The sequence below is a fragment of the Pelodiscus sinensis genome, chromosome 2 (genome assembly GCF_052426305.1).
Source record: "Pelodiscus sinensis isolate ZL-2025 chromosome 2, ASM5242630v1, whole genome shotgun sequence".
Lineage (NCBI taxonomy): Eukaryota > Metazoa > Chordata > Testudines > Trionychidae > Pelodiscus > Pelodiscus sinensis.
Window position 1 is genome coordinate 143,295,415 of NC_143053.1, and position 17,039 is coordinate 143,312,453.

Genomic DNA, 17,039 nt, shown 5'->3' on the forward strand with positions numbered 1-17,039 from the left:
CTCTCTCAAAAGAGGAATGCAGTGTAGCGATACCCCCAGAAAGACAAAGTGGATGAAGAGAGGCACTGGAAATATAGCTGATTACAAGATTCTGTAACACAGTATTTATCTTTTTCTGTTCTATGACTGAAGAGGTTATATCCGGCCACTCTACCTTGAAAGGTCCCTTCGAATATGTGTTATCTTTTATTGGATCTTTTCTTAATTAATATCTTGCATTTAGCTTCTTCTGGTAAGAGGAACAGACTTTCAAACCACACAGAGCTCTTCTTTTCAGGGCTAGGAAAAGAAGCCTTGAGATGACAAGAAAATGCAAGGTGAGACAGATTGTGTAGCATAAAAAGTTAACACTTATTCTAAGGGACCATTCAAGGTAGAGTGGCCTGTTAAAACCTCTTCAGTCATAGAACAGAAAAAGGTAAATACTGTGTTACAGAATCTTGTAATCAGCTATATTTCCAGTGCCTCTCTTCAGAGCATGATTTTTAAGCTATATCTATACTAGAGACCACACAGCAGCACAGTTTTACAGCTGCAACTGCACCAATGCAGGGTCTCCCGCACAGCCATTCTATGACAACAAGAGAGCTCTGTTCTATCCGCATAATTAAACCACCCCCAAAGGGAGGCAGTAGCTATATCAGCTGAAGAGTGTTGTCACAGCACTTTACCCATCAGTCAGTGAATCTTGTCAGTTGGGCTGTATTTTTTCACACCCCTGACCCACAAAAATTTTACTGACAAAAGTACTTGTGTAGACATAGTATCTTGCAAAGTAATGAATTTAAACTCTCAGGCTCATATTTTTAAAATATTGTGCAGGTTTCCTTTGAGGATGAGAACTGACAGGTCACATTTAGAGTGATCACTTTGTGAAAAATGTTCACCTATAGGCACCCAATTTTTCTGCCAAAAATGTCCTTTACATTCTATGGGCCTATCTGTCTTTCTGAAGAAATAAACGTAGGTCAAAATTCAGTGGTTTCAATTGAACTTCAAAAATTATTTCTCTATATTAGTTCTCCAATCTGCTCATAATGGTTCCAAACACACAGATTTTAAAAAGGTGTAAATACAAATTTTATTTTCCATTTAATATAGCACTTTTGTCTCCAAAGTTCCCTAAACTCTCCATATACAAACGAGATATAGCAATACTGAAAGGCAGCTCTCTTTTAACAGAGCAAGGTAACAAAAGATAGGTATACACTACACTGTACAACAGTAGAGACCAAAGAAGTTTTGGTTAAGATCCCGAGGGAAAGCACCACTCTCATGCAAAATGCCATGACAACTTAAATGTCCATATAAATAAGATCAAGTTTCCATTTTTAATGTCTCATTTGAACCCTGAGTGACACTACATTTCAGATAATTTAATTTATCTTTAGTAACTGAGAAGGCTGACGACTCAGTTGAAATTCAAACATAGTAGAAGCAAGTAATCTAGTTACACTTCTGCAGAAACACAGCGTTTTGTAAAAAGTAACAATTTCTCAGAGCCTTTGGCATAAAAATTGAAGCATCAAATTCTGCAGAAATCGAGGTATTAATGAAGCCTTTATTCTGCTCAAAAGTCTCACTACATGAATGAGAAAAAAATTGATTTAAAATTGTGTGATGTCAAAAAATCAGACGTGTTGAGTCCTAAGTTTTTTGAGTCTCGCAGGTGAGCTGTGAGAGCTGCAAAGTCTGCATATACTATTGGAGATGCATTTGACATTATTGTGTGGCTTGTAATGTCAAACATGGGCCCCTTTGGCCTGTTCTTCCTGTCAGTTCATGCACGAGAGCCAGCCAATTTAGCCACTCAGGGGACCAGCTTGGCAGATGAAGAACCCAGATGCCTAGCTATGGATTTTACTTTTCCAGCAGTGGCATCTGAGTCTGGTTGGCCTTTAACCTTTCTTACTGCAAACTGTATAAGTCTGCTGTGTGGCTAGTCTTTTAGTAAAATAGGTTTTCCTCCTGGGAAACATCTAAGTCATCTGTAATTATGAAAGCTGTGAATATAACATGTTCTGTTATATTGTAACATATTACACAACGTGCATAGGTACTATCTTGCAAACGGAACTGGAAATCCATGTCTAAGAACCGGAGCTCTCATTTCATCTTGTAAAATGCATTCTTTATCTGAACTTTATTGTTGTTACCCAAATGGTAAATAAGTCACCTTTGATATATTATATCATATCAAATTGTGACCACACAATATGATATTATATTACAATTGATTGGGCTGCATTCAGACTTTAAATATGCCCATTATATTAATGATCCATTCCTTGAATTTGAGTACTGAATCCTCTTATAGGGTATGTCTACACTAGCCTCCTAGTTCGAACTAGGGAGGCTAATGTAGGCATTCGAAGTTGCAAATGAAGCCCGGGATTTAAATATCCCGGGTTTCATTTGCATCTTCTCGGGCACCGCCATTTTTAAATCCCACTTAGTCTGAACTCCGCGCCCGCAGCTACATGCGGCATGGAGTGGGTAGTTCGAATTAGGATCTCTAATTCGAACTACCGGTACACCTCGTTCCACGATGTCTGGCAGGGCATCAAGTCAGGAGTTACTTTGTGTGGCTGCTTCCTGAGGCTATCTGAGGCCTGTGCTTACAGGGGCCACCCACTGGACACCAGTTCTCAGGTTTCCCTGCTTGCTTGCCTACCTCGATGAGGGACAGCAAGCATTTGTGCCTCTGCGTGCTCTGTTTGCCCTCACTTGGGACACCCCACTCTGCAACATGGAGCCAGAGCTGCCCCGGGCACTCTGGTGCTTCTCGTGGATATGTTGCTGAGAGCCTGGCTGCACTTTCTGCAGGCTGCCATCCGGGAGGTCCATCGGGGGGCTGTCAATATCCAAGAGGCCTTGAAGGAGAGCTTCCACCCTGAGGAGCACTAAGAGCCTTCCTGGTGTGCCCCTCTGGGGGCTTGTGCCTCTTCCTCCCTCAAGTCCTTCCACTTACCCCCCCCCCACCCGCTTTCCTGAGGTGGGGAAATGGCCAGTGCTAGTGCCATGTCCCACATTAGAACCATCCTCCTAGTGCAAGGCAAACTAACTAGAGTCTTCTTTTTGAGAAGGTCAAAGTGCTGTGCAAACACTAGTGAATGAAATCTCACAACACACCAATGAGGTCAATCTGTATTATTTTACAAAGGAGACTCAGAGGCACATGACATTTTGAAGTTTGCACAAATGTGACAGAACCAAAAATTGAAGCTGAATTTCTTGGTTCTCAGTGCTGCGTTCTGAAAGGTCTTTCTTCCTCCATAATGATGGTTCAAGATGGGTACTATGAAGGTATTTGGTGGAGCAAGGACTAGTGCCCCTTTATAAAAGAGGAGTGTACCATCAGCAAGTATATGATATCATCAGCAACATTCTCATGAGTCAAGTGAGGGCCTGACGGGGCAGAAACAATATGTCGAGTGAGGATGCTGAGAGCCAATGAACCAAACTGTAAACCCTGTGTATAATAGAAACCACTTCAAGTCAAGGGGTGCAGCAGTGCCCTCAATACTACTGATTCTACCATGTATGGGTCTGACCATGAACATTACCTGCCAAATAATGAACTTTTGAAGCTGTGGCATTCCAGAGTGTAGAGTTAGTTCCCCCTGCTTGAGAGTTAAGTAAACTTCTTCCCCTGCTATGCCCAGGTGTGCTGGGGGAAAGAGACTGAATGGTACATCACAGAGCAGCAGCCGATCCATGGTGAGCAGGCAAAAAACTTTATTGTAACTTTTCTAACTACCCAGAATACTTTGAGATGACTGAAACTTTTATATTACCACGTAACAGTAAATGAAACAGGAGACTAAATATAACAGAGCTACTTTCAGTTTGTCATGACAGGCGAGAAAAAACATTGCTTTAATATAGGAAAAATTGCAAAAAACATATGTTCTATATAGAAAATATAGGCTGTGTGCCTGTTCAGTGGTGAATTTTACTCGCAAGGCAAGTCTACTGTTGCTAATCTGATGAGGACAAGGCCAGAACACTGCAGTCTCCACACCCCTCACTTGACTGACAGCCAGCAAAAACACAACTTCCTGTAAAAGTGCTGTGGAACTCCCACTGTTGTGCAAACCCTCTAACAGTTCCCATAGGAATTCTGCCTTAGTCATTCTGCATGTCTCTGAGATTCCTGCTGCTGCACAGCAGCTTCACAACACACCTCACCCAACCCCAGCTGCATGACAAGTTCTGGATGGAAAGCCAAAATTTAGCTCTTCAGATATTTTTTCAGTGTGACAGCTATTAATCCATGTGCATTAATGGATACCAGGTATCTAAATCCCAAAGTGTCACTTTGCAAATGGATTCCTCAAAGCATGTGTTTAACATTGGCCACTTGATACTGTGCCTTCAACCTGAAGTATGTTACTGTACATTAGGAATGGCTTTGTTTTATATAGAACTGAAGTAGGTTAACATGGCCGTATGTGTTGTGTGTATATCAGAATGACTGTATCTCTGAAAGTGATGTGTGTTTTGCTGGAGGAGGGCACAACAGCTCATTGCTAGCAGGGGGCAGAATTGCTTTTTGACGTAAACTTTTTTTTCCTCATTGTGTTTTTTTCTCCTTTCTCTACTTTTGGCTCTGATGGAAGAAAGCAAAAGAGCATTTCCAGGCAACTTGCTATATTTACAATTAAGTGATATGGCAGCCAGGCCATTACTTATCAACTAACCATTAAACTTTAATAGATTAATCATAAATTATTGAGGAATTAATGTTGACATCCAGCTGTGCTGTCCCAGTTCAGTTCACAAGTGCTGACAAAGATCCTTTATGGCCTATGGTGTGGAGCATTCAGTTTCTCCATCACCTCCAACTCTCACAGCTCAGCTTTCTGAAGCAGAAAAAGAGAGAGAGTTTAAGTGTATGTGTATATCTATACCTATAGAGAGAGATACACAGAGAAAAGAAAAGAGAGAGATGGCTGAAAATAACCCCCTAAAACTTCACTTCAAATTATTTAGGTACTTTACTTTTATGAAAGTTTACACTTTAAAAAAACTCACTTGGGGGAGTATCTAGTTTAGTCACCTGCTTCAGGTTAATTCTGAGTAGCAATGAGCCAGTTTATCCATAGACCCTGTAATGGGAGAACACAGAATTTCTGTCACACTGGTAGGGTGACCAGATATCCTGATTTTATAGGGATAGTCCTGATATTTAGGGCTTTTACTTATGTAGGTGCCTATTACCCACCACCTCATTCTGCTTTTTCACACTAGCTACCTGCTCACCCCACACACTAGTATTTGGCTATGCAAAGTGACTATTATTCATTACTGTCTGAGGAAACAAAATAATTTGAACTTTGGACCCTATGCTGCATGGTATTTTTGTTGTTGTTTCAGAAGATAGACATGGATTAAGATCACAGTTTCAAACATATCTGATCTTAGGAACTGGCTCTAAATTATTAAAATGTATCATACCATTAAAACAGACCATTAAATCACAGACAGGATTATTAGAAAGTATATTGGATCATTCTGATGAAGGGTTATTTCTATTCTCATCGGACTAGCAACTGAAGTAATCAGAAAGTTGAAACATATACCAGCTTGGATATTTGTTTTTCTTATATCAAGTACTAAAATTAGCTGAAATTGCTGCAGAACCTAAAGTAAGACACTGCCCATAAAATAAGACTTTGCCTACATATGAAGAAAAAATGAGTGATATTCAGATGTTAAAATGAGGAAGGTGGCAGCTGCATACAAATCATGGATCCATTAGTCATTGATCACGCAGTGTTGCCAATGTAGTCATTTTCCAACACACCCACCATGCCTCAATAAATTTGAACACCACCTCTATTTTCAGTTCCTGGGGAAGAATCTGGGACTGGAAATGCTAGTTACCAGAAGGAGAGGAGAGTCTTGAGGAGAAGACAATGAAACAGCTAAGCAGAATGTCAGAAAGAAGAAGGTTATATAACTGGTATGAGAACCAAATAGCAGGGAAACATGTGCAGGGAAAGGAAGAATAGGCAGTAGTGATGGTGTTTCACAGGAATAAGAGAGAGAACTAAGGTTCTTCTGCTCCAAAAATATTGGCTTCAGCCAACTGAGATGAAGAAACATATCAATTAGCTGCATCCGACAAAGTGTTTTTTAACCATTAAAGCTCATGCTTTTAACAGATAAATCTGTTAGTCTTTAATGTGTCACAGGACTCCTCATTGTTTAGGCTGCATTAATTAGCATTAGTTAGCAGTGTAGTGTAAGCAAGGCTAAACTCAAAATAAGCTACGCGATTTCAGCTACACTAATTGTGTCGCTTACATCGAAATAGCTAATTTTGAAATTGGGCATGTCTACACAGCACTTATTTTGAAACAGAGCACTCTTCCTTTGACTTCCCTTACTCCTCATATAATGAGGTTTACAGATGTTGGAGTAAGAAGCCCATTGTTTCGAATTTAGTTTGAAATAACAGGCTTGCTGTGTAGATGAGCAATGCGTTATTCCGAAATAATGCTGCTGTGTAAACGTACCCTTAGTGATAGTGAGATAACATTCAAGCCTGTATATTTATCTGAGACAGAATTTTGGGTTTTCTTTGTCTGTTTGACTTATGATATTCTTATATCCTTACTAATAAGTGTGAACAAAGACTCTGTGTTGCAACTACTCACAACCAGATTGAGTTTATAGCACAATGAGAAAAGATAAGGAAGAAAGCTAAAGTGTTGCTGGTTTTGGTAGGAGTTTACTATACAACTCTCTCAGAGCCAGATTAAGACATTCTGAGGACTTACGCTATGTCAAGTTTAAGAGGCCCCATAGCATTACCAAAAATAAGTGTATTATTGTAACAGAAAAGACAATTAAAATAGAATAAAGTCTTATATTTGCATATACATAAGCAAGGATGCAACTGAAAACTTTTTTTAGAGGCCCCTTATAATCTGAGACCCTAAACTGTATATTTATATCTTGTGCATAAATCTGGCATTGGACTTTCTTGACTCCTATCTCAAAGTGATGTTAAGCAACCAGTCAATAGGGGCAAAGGAAGATAGGGAGGAAGGCATAAGAAACAATAAAAAGCCAAAGAAATGGTGACCTTGGGTGTAACACAAAACTACTCCCTACTGTCTACCCTTTCCAAGGGATACCAAAGAGATTATACTGAAACCCCAGACTGATGACCCTCCAAAATGGAACATGACTATGCATTGTAAGGGATGGAACTAGGGGCATACCTGCGAAGAAAGAGAAGGACAGGGTCAGGGATAAACTTTATTGCTGTATAGAGGTGTAAATATGTTTTTCTTGATTAACCTAAAAAAATCACATTGCCTGCATTTCAGACTCTGGTCTTCTGCTTTCTGTCTGAGTAACAAGAACCAAGGAAAGGGCAAGGGAAAAACCCTTATGTGTAGTAGGTTTATGGGATTGTAAACCAGCAGGGCAAAGAGATGAAGGGACTAAACTATTTATATAGGAGAAGATTTTTTCTAGAAGGAGAGAAGTAGTTGGAATAAAACACTATCTACTTGGAAAAACAGGATCCAAGAAGACAGGAGTTATAGGTTCTGTCCCACTGGCTATCTTTTCTTCTGTGTGTCCTTGAGCAAATCGTCTAATTTTTTTGTGAATTTATGAGTCTGTAAAACGAATATAACAATGCCTTCTCCACAGACATGTATTGTATTGCTTGTAAAATGTCTTGAAATCAGTTAGTGAAAGTCATTGTATAAGAACAAAGTAACACAAATTGAAATTCTCTAGTCCAGCACTCTCTGATCACATCTGTGGCCCAGCATGATTTTAGTTAGATTTATCATGGGTGTGGCCATGCTTCCTGAAGTTTCATAAAGTTATTTACAGCCACCAGTCCTGGCTCTCAGTGTTCTTTTCTGTTATTTAAATCTAATTTACGCCTAAATGTCTTGTAAGAGCCCAGAAAATAGTAGAAGTATTGGTAATTCTAGACAACGTTGACCTCCTATGGGTCACCAAATTCTCAGATTCAGATTAAAAGAGGCTATCAGAGGCCAAAAGCACCCTTTATAAATGGAAGCCTCAATTCTACTGAAGAAACTAGAAAGAAGAGTAGAAACTCTGGCAAGTCAAGGGTAAAGTGTTAGTCAAGCCAAAAAAGAATTTGAAAAGCAACTAGCAAAAGACACAAAAATTAACAGCAAATTGTTTAAGTATATCAGAAGCAGGAAACCTGACAAACCATCAGTGGGGTTACTGAAGACAAGGCTATTGCACAGAAGCTACTTGAATTCTTTGCATCTGTCTTCACTTCAGAGAAAATGAAGGAGATTCCTCAAACCTGAGCCATTCTTTTCATGAGGCGCATCTGAGGAACTCTCTCAGATTGGAGCATCATCATTGAAACAGACTGATAAATTAATAGTAATACTATTTAAAAAAAGATGAGATTCACCCAAGAGTTCTGAAGGAATGCAAATATGAAATTGGAGAATTACTTACTGTGCTATGTAATTTATCACTTAAATCAATCCCTGTACCAGATGACTGGTAGATAATTAATGTAACACCAATGTTTTTAAAAGGCTTCAAAGGTCATCCTGACAATTACAAGTTTGTAAGCCTAAATTCAGTACTAGACATAGGAGTTTTAAACTATAATAAATAACTCAATTGTCAGATGAATAAATGAACATGATATGTTGGGGAAGAGTCAAAGAATTCTTTGAAAGAAGGAGTCAATAAACATGTGGAGATGGCAATCCAGTGTGCTTGGACTGTCAGGACACGTCTACACTAGTTGCAAAATCAAAGTTACCGTGGTTGATCTTCCAGGTTCGATTTCGCAGGTGTAGTATGGACCCGCTAGATCAAATTTAAAGGGTACATCTGTTGGTGCCAGTACTCCTGTTCCTCACAAGGAGTATGGGACACTGATGGGAGTGTTTGCTCCCATAGGCCTCCTGCTGTATGGACGGTGTAAAACTGTGATGTAAGATACATAATTTATGTAGCTAGACTTGTATATCTTATTTTGACATAAGAACGGCCATACTGGGTCAGACCAAAGGTCCATCTAGCCTAGTATCCTGTCTACCGACAGTGGCCAGCACCAGGTGCCCCAGAGAGGGTGGACCGAAGACAATGATCAAGCGATTTGTCTCCTGCCATCCCTCTCCAGCCCCTGACAGACAGAGGCCAAGGATACCATTTTATCCCCTGGCTAATAGCCTTTTATGGACCTAACCTCCATGAAATTATCTAGCTTCTCTTTAAACTCTATTATAGTCCTAGCCTCCACAGGCAAGGAGTTCCACAGGTTGACTACACGCTGTGTGAAGAAGAACTTTCTTTTATTAGTTTTAAACCTGCTACCCATTAATTTCATTTGGTGTCCTCTAGTTCTTCTATTTAGGGAACTAATAAATAACTTTTCTTTATCGGCCCTCTCCACACCATTCATGATTTTATAGACTTCTATCATATCCACCCCCCCCAGTCTCCTCTTTTCTAAACTGAAAAGTCCCAGTCCCTTTAACCTCTCCTCATATGGGACCCTTCTGATTTAGTATAAACCAGGCCTCAGAAAGTCTTTGACAATGCCCTATACCAAAGACAGTTAAGCAAAGTAAGCAGTCATAGAATAAAAGGAAAGGTCTTTTCATGGCAAGATGATTAGGGCTGCAACCCCATTCTCTGGATGTAGCTAATCCTCTTTTTTCCCCTCTTCTGTTCATTTCCTATTATATATTTGGCACTGCCCACTGTTGTAATATAGTATATTGGGTTAAATGGATCATTAGTCTGATAAGTCTTAGGTTCTTAAAATTAAACCAGACCTCTCAAAAGTCATCATCTTGACTTAAATGTTTTTCAAATTTCTCCTGTTGATATATTCAATATTTTTCCATTAAAAAGGCCTAGAGCCCAAACTGGTTCATCTATCCTAAAGTAATGTGACAAAGTTCCTTGTTAGCTCCCCATGGGTTCTGAGCTTCTTCCCAGTTTCTTGTGTGTCTCAGAGACCCACAGTGACCCCTTTGTTGTCTTAAGACTTCCCCAGAGGCAAGGGTCCCTGCTTACTGAGTCATTCTCATCACAGGCAGGTCCTAAGTTGTGGGGTGAAGACAAACCCCCTTTTCCTGGCCTTTGGTCTGTTCCCATCTCCCTGGCAGGGTAATCCTCCAAGAGAAGGGGGAAGTGGGAGTCCAGGTCCACCCACTCCACTGGACTCCAGCCCAGGGGCCCTACAGGAGGAGTGTCCAGCAGGGCTTTTTACCCTACCCTAATACTGCTACCTCTCCCCTGGGCCACATCACCTACAACTTCCTGCTTTTGAGTTGGCTCAGCTCCTCTCAAAACTCTCCCCTCTGCTGCCTGGGAGGAAATCTTTTATAGTGACCCAGAGGCCTTAACTAACAACAGGTGCTCAATTAACCCCTGTTGCAGGCTGACTCCTAATTAGGCCTCCATTGTCTGCCCTGATTGCTGGGCTGTGTTCAAGTGAGTCTAATTGGGAAACAAGAAGGCATTAACCCACCTCTCAAGATAGCTGCCTTCTATAAGATATTTGCAGTTCACAAGCTGTGGTCTACCACGGTACCTTGAGAAAGAATCAGCGATGTATGGTTCTCATTGACACTGTGGGAAAAATGGAAGACATATTTCCTCCAATCTATAAAACAAAACATTAAAAAACCTAAAGCTATACTAATGCCAGCAAGGACAAACAAACTAGTAGGAAGAGATGCAGGAATAGCAGTCAAGTTAGTTTGTTATAGTTCTATCTGCTGGGATGTTCTGAACACAGTTATTTTAAAGATGAATGGAAGGAACACGCTGGTAAAGAGATGGGAGTCAGAAAGGAAGGGCTCCTGAGAAGGGCGAACCAGTGGACTGATTGCTCTTTACCCTGCTGTGTCTAATGTATAAAATGAGAGTGAAGTGTAATATGTAAAATAATTGCAAAAATAACTGGTAGGAGAGCATGTGATATCTGACAGTATCATCAGGGAATTATGTGTGTCTGTTGAGTTCTGTGATGATGAGACTGCCACCACTTTATTATGGCATGTTGGACTATAAATAGAAGTACAGATTAGCAACTGCTTCCCTTGCAAATGTCACATCTTCAGAGCTCAGGACTGGGGATTCCTGCAATGCCAAGAAGAGGAGGAACAAATGCGAGTGACTCACTGCAGAGAAGGGCCAAAAGGAAGGTACATCAGTCAGCACAGGGCAACGTGGAGATGAGAGGGAGAGCCACTCTGAGAGAATAGGGATGAGGAGACTGGGAATAATTAATTAGAGAAAGTCATGGTGGTATGGGTTTGGATTGCCATTTTGAGTAACTAAGAGGCAAAGTGAGGGAAGATGAGCAGTCTAAACATATGTAGGAGGGAGGAGCTAACTTTAATTTTTGCTTGGAGGCTCATCCAAATGATACTATTTCTCAGTGAGGCAAATTTGTTGAATGAAAATGAAAAATTTCACTGCATTTGACAAGTGAAGTAAAATTCCTGCATTCCTAACATTACAGAGATTGTACTCTTGCCAATGTAATCATAACCCCTAAGCAGTCTCTCTAGATGTGTAGACAAATAATATACCAGTGATTCTGAGTCAACAAAAGAAGTAAAAGCAGGCTCTTAAGCTGTTTTAAGTCAGTATTATTAGTTAGAATAACTCTCTCTCTCTGTGTAACAGCAATAGTACACAACCATTTAACTAGAAATCATTTGATACATGCATTTGAGATACATTTGCTAGCAAGCCAAATACACAAGACAGTATAAGTCTATAGTTATACCACCTTGGGCTTTGATCTTGTCAGATCTCATCAACTAAGCAAGATTGGGCATGCTGCATAACTGGGATAGAAGAGGAAACCCCTGCTGTTGCAGGAAGTGGTACTGGTCACACAGTAGGTGGCATTCTTCACTCTGAGTCAGTATTGAACCAATGCCATAACATGGTGATGGAAGCAATGGTGTGCTTGAGGTACTATATATTGCATGTGATACATAAATCTTAGGCACAGACCAAAAGAGGCAATTAAATATTCCATGCAAGATTTCCAAACAATTAAGGTCATTAACTCCATTACCCTGGCCAAATAACAAACTGGAGAAGTTACATTTTGCTAAATTAAATATCCTCCATGCATTCAATTGTATACCCTTCTTATCTATTGTTGTGTAGTATTTATGTATAGTGTCCAACAGTTACCACATTTCATCACAGAAATGACAACACTTCATAAATGGATAAACTGATCTCTGCACAGACTAACAATGTGCTTTTCAGAAACGGGCACCATATACAAGTGCATTGTCTGCTGCACTGGAAGAAACTCAGGAAGTGATAGATGCAATTTAATTAGGCCACAACTTTATTTACTTAAAATATCTGGGAGTACCTGGCAATCAACTGTGCAGTGCACATCATCATTGTTTTCTTAATCATCTTCACATGATCCCCTGCCTTGTCCCAGAATTCCCATTGCTGGGATCCCAGCACCTTCCCCTCATAACAGAGTTCAGGGATCTAGAAGAAGAGAGGGGGTGGCTCTCAGATGTACCAGATGGAGCCTCAAACACCCCTCCCACAGCAGATTGTAAAGGTCTCCAGTCTTTTTTTTAGATCCCATGATTGTGAGCAGAGGTTCAGCTAGATCAACACAAGTGAAAGAGGGCTTCTTCGGGACTGCATGGGGTAGTGCTTCCCTCTTCCCTGATCTTGTGTAGCCATTTTGTAGGGAATAATTTCTGGACACACTGGATTTGAGTTGTCAGTTCTCAGCAAGATACCATGGACTGCCTCAGTTTACTCCTACACATTTCATGATCCATTCCACTCTTTACAGGTAAAGTTTTCTCTTCCTCTTACCCTCTCTGTCATTGTAAATTCATTTCTAAAACATACCACTGTAATGTGGGAAATACGTTTTGCAACGAAAATCCTAATTAAGTAACTTGATTTTCCTAGTAGCCTTATTTTTGTACTTTTCTTTCAAACTAACCATCTTCTTTGATTAAATTCATTTTACACGTGCAAAGTTGATGCACTTGGAAGGCATTTTGCCTTATAAAGAACTAATAAAATTGCTGAGGGTTTCCCAGTTCTCAGAACTGTAGTAACTATTTATAAATAGTGGATACCATTGCAGAAATGTAGGTAATGGATATTCTTCAATATACACATCTCTACTTCATACTGGAACAAAATTCACTGAGCCATTAAATAAACTACATTATTAAAATTTCAATGATATGAGACATAATTATGATGAAGTTTGGCATATCATGCTGAATATTTATTACTCTAAGATTTGCTAAGTTAAAATTAAAACTCCATACTCAACATTGGGTTTATAATTCTGATAATGTACTAGGTGAAACATCAGCAAGAAGAAAGATTAATGGCAATGTAATTTCCTCAGAAGAAAGAACCTCTGCTGTTAACATTCCAATTTAATTATTTAACTGACATTTTAAAAAATTAACACATGATATAAAAAGCTGTACATTGGTTTACATTTGTATAATTTTGCCAAGAATGAAATTATGTATTTCAACACATTTTATTTGGCAGTCCTGATGAGAAAAGAAGTGTGTAGCTAACTGCTCATTTTAATGACCTCTTGTTTAAACATGTCAAAATAATTAAAGGTTTAATCACATTATCAGCAAAGTTAGCTGTCTAGAAGTTATTTTATTGTTGATCTTATTGGCAGTGATGAAATCATATTGTACCCGATTTTTTTTTGGGGGGGGGGGAAGGGTGAAATAGCATTCAAGGAATTGGAATGACTCTTAATCATGTAAAGAACATTGGTTTTTTTTTTTTTAAGAAAGAGGAAATCAGAGGGGAGGGCTGATGGTTCATAACCACAGAGGCAAGAGGTTACAGCAATATTTTATACAACTAGATACAGATTAGGATGGGCAGGCTTTGGCCAGCAGAGAGCAGAGGAACAGGAAGAATTCCGCACATATAGAAGTTTCCAATCATTTATCAGAGTGGAAATTGTGGAAGATACCTCTCAAGATCCAACAGGTCCAAGAGAAAGAGAAATACAGAAGGTACACATCTGTAGATGGCAACTCAGCCCAGCTTGTAAGAAAATTAAGCTTATCCATAAAGTATTTTCCAACTCTCCAAGTTGGACAGACAGTTCTTGCTGGTGATTCAGTAGTCAGAAGAATTTGAAAAACACTCTGACAGTGACTAGTTGGCCATAGGGGGGAATCATGCATTCCCAGAGCCAAGAGATGAGATTTAACTCTTCAGATTGGATAGGCTTTTGAAATGGGTGGTAATGGATCTATTGGTGATGGTTTGTATTGGCACCATTGAACTGCATTGAGAGATATCTCTCAATGGCAGATGACTTCATGGAACTTGGAAGGAAGAAGAAGAAGAAGAAGAAGAAGAAGAAATGATCTAAGGCTATGTCTACACTACACTTCTTTTTTGGAAAAAGGTATGCAATTTGCATACCTTTTTCCAATTCTTTTTTCAGAAGAGGCTTTTCTGAAATTTGGCCTGTCTACACTGGGCCAAATTTTGGAAAAACTTCCTTTCAGAAGAGTCCTTTTTCCTCGTGAAACAAGGCTTACAGGGCTTCCAAAAGAGTGTGTCTGCTCTTCTGAAAAAAAATTCGGAAGAGCAGACATCCCGGATAAACTCTGTAGTGTAGCCTCAGTGATCTTCTCTGAGATCATTCCTTTGCTACATGCAAAGGAAAAGCAAAAGGCAGAAGATGCTGGAAGCAAAGTGATGGTTAGGTAAGTGGTATGAGGTAAAGCAGGAGTAAGCAATAATTTTTGGTGGGGGACCATTCCAAGGTTTTGGAAAGTGATCAAGGGCCATGCTTTTCTGTGGAGGAGATGCAGGGTCTAGGATGGAGGTTAGGGGGAAGAAGGGCACACAGGTAAAGGCACTGGGGTACAGGGGATGGTGTGAGGCCTGAGAGGGTGTAAGGGTGAAGGAGGGAGTTGTGACCTAGGTCAGGGGATTAGAGTGTAGGGTCAGGTAGGGTGTTTTGGTGCAGAAGATAATTCTGGCTTGGGGGAGGGGCAAAGTCTGAGAGAGAATTGTGACCTGGGAGAAGAGGAAAAGGGGGTGCAGACTACAGAGGGTTTGGGTCGTACCTGGTGCAGGGGATTGGGGTGCAGGGTCTGAGTGGGTGTTTGGGTGCAAGAGAGGATTCTGGCCTGAGGAAGGTGTGTAGGAGGGGGTACAGCATCTGGGAGGGAGTTGTGACCTGGGGCAGGGGGGTGCAGAGGGTTTGGATGGTGACCTTGGGGAAGAAGTTGGGATGTGGGAGGGGCAGGGGTGCTAGAGGAAGGCTCTGACTGGGAGGTTCTTACCTAAGCCAGCAGCCCTGCAGCACCTCCAAGGCAGGCTGGACTCCCTGACTACTGCAACTCCAGATCACTTTAAACTGCAGGCTGCTTCTTCCACATGGCTCTCAGCTCCTGGAAAGGAAAGAGGCTTGTGCTGCCCCCATGCCCCAGGCCAATCTCTCAGCTCCTATTGGCTGGTTATTTTTAGCCTATAGGAGCTGAGGATTGGGCTGGGAGAGGGGAGATCTCACAAAGCCTTCCCCTCCCTACAGAGCAGAGAGCTGCATGGACTGAGCTTTAAACTGCAGCAGCTGCGTGTCTGAGGGTCCCGGCAGGGTGGTCCATGGGCTAGACCTGGTGGCTTGGTGGGCCAGATCTGGTCCCCCGGCCCTATTTTGCTCAGCCCTGAGGTAGAGGATTTGGGTTTTGTGGAACATTGGTCCATCTTCTATGTGGAAAGAGACTGTATAGTTTGGGTGCAATGAAAAGGGGACCAATCTTCTCAGGAGAGGCTGCCTAGAATACTCAGCAGGGCATTAAACTAATAGTAGAAGGGGGAAGTATAATAGAGAGGAAAGATGTGAGCATTTAGCACAACATTGAATTTATGGGGTAAAAATGAATCAAGAAACTAAGGCTATGAAGAGTGTACATTCTTGATTTGCCTATATATCAATGGTAGGAGCCTGGGTAACAACCGGTATTGTTCATTAGTATAAATTTTCAGGTGCCCCAGTAGCTTCTGGAATCATGGTTAAAGTTGCCCCACCCTGCCAAATTGGAAATGGTGCCACCATTCAAGTCTCTGTATTACTTCAGCTTGTGGCTCTTGCTTCAGTGGTTAGTGTGCTAATCACTGTGGGTACATCTACACTGCACAGTTATTTCGGAATAAGCTTTCTGGAAGAGTTATTCAGAAATAGCTTATTTCAAAATAACACATCTACACGGCAGGGAAGCCTCAAAATTAGTCTGAGTCAGGCTTCCCTATTGTAGACATGCTACCTCAATTTAGAGCCCCAGGAGGAATAACTAAGAATGGCCCTGGTGCCTTATTTCAAAATAGCTATTTCAGAATAGGTGTTATTCTTTGTGGCACAAAGTTTACAGAAGTCGAAACAAGCCATCCCTTATTTCAAAATTATTTCAAAATAACGGAATTGCTGTGTAAACGCTTGCATAGTTATTTTGGAATAAGGTTATTATTCCAAAATAGCTTTGGTGTGTTCTATATGTGTTCTATACTATATATGATTGAGTAATGGATGTTAGGTCTTTCTCATGCTGAAACTGTTTTACTTAAAAAAAAAATTAGTTATTGGATCAGGGACTGGAAACTGGATGTCTCCTCTGACCACCAGGCTGTAAAGGATTCTATGGCTTAGTTATATTTACTTAATTATGTAAGGAGAAACAGCTTCAAGATGAGAGATTCAGAGGGACCCACTGAAAATTAACAAATAGATTGGGGGGGGGGGGGGCGGAGGAGCTAGTTTCTGCAAGACCTGGTTCAAATGGTGCTCTAGAGGAGGATTTCAGACCTGGAGTCACAAGGTACCTTCTGGACTGTTAGTACTTAGACATTAGTAACAGACACAAACAACCTGTCTGAAGACATCCTTACTAACAGCTCTAGGCTGTTCCTTTCTGCTAGTCAGAAGGGGTGGCCGGCAGGATACACCAAGGCACATTACATTGCAAACAGCTACAATT

At 40.7% G+C, this 17,039-nt stretch overlaps 1 long non-coding RNA gene across 1 annotated transcript in view; it reads right to left on the bottom strand.

Annotated features, from left to right (window-relative positions):
• Positions 1 to 398: 398 nt before the first annotated feature.
• Positions 399 to 17,039, bottom strand: part of LOC142826785 (uncharacterized) — a 37,033-nt gene continuing 20,392 nt past the window's right edge. The window contains exon 3 of the long non-coding RNA XR_012901023.2: positions 399 to 4,865. This is a non-coding gene — a long non-coding RNA (uncharacterized LOC142826785). The remainder of the gene's footprint in view (positions 4,866 to 17,039) is intronic.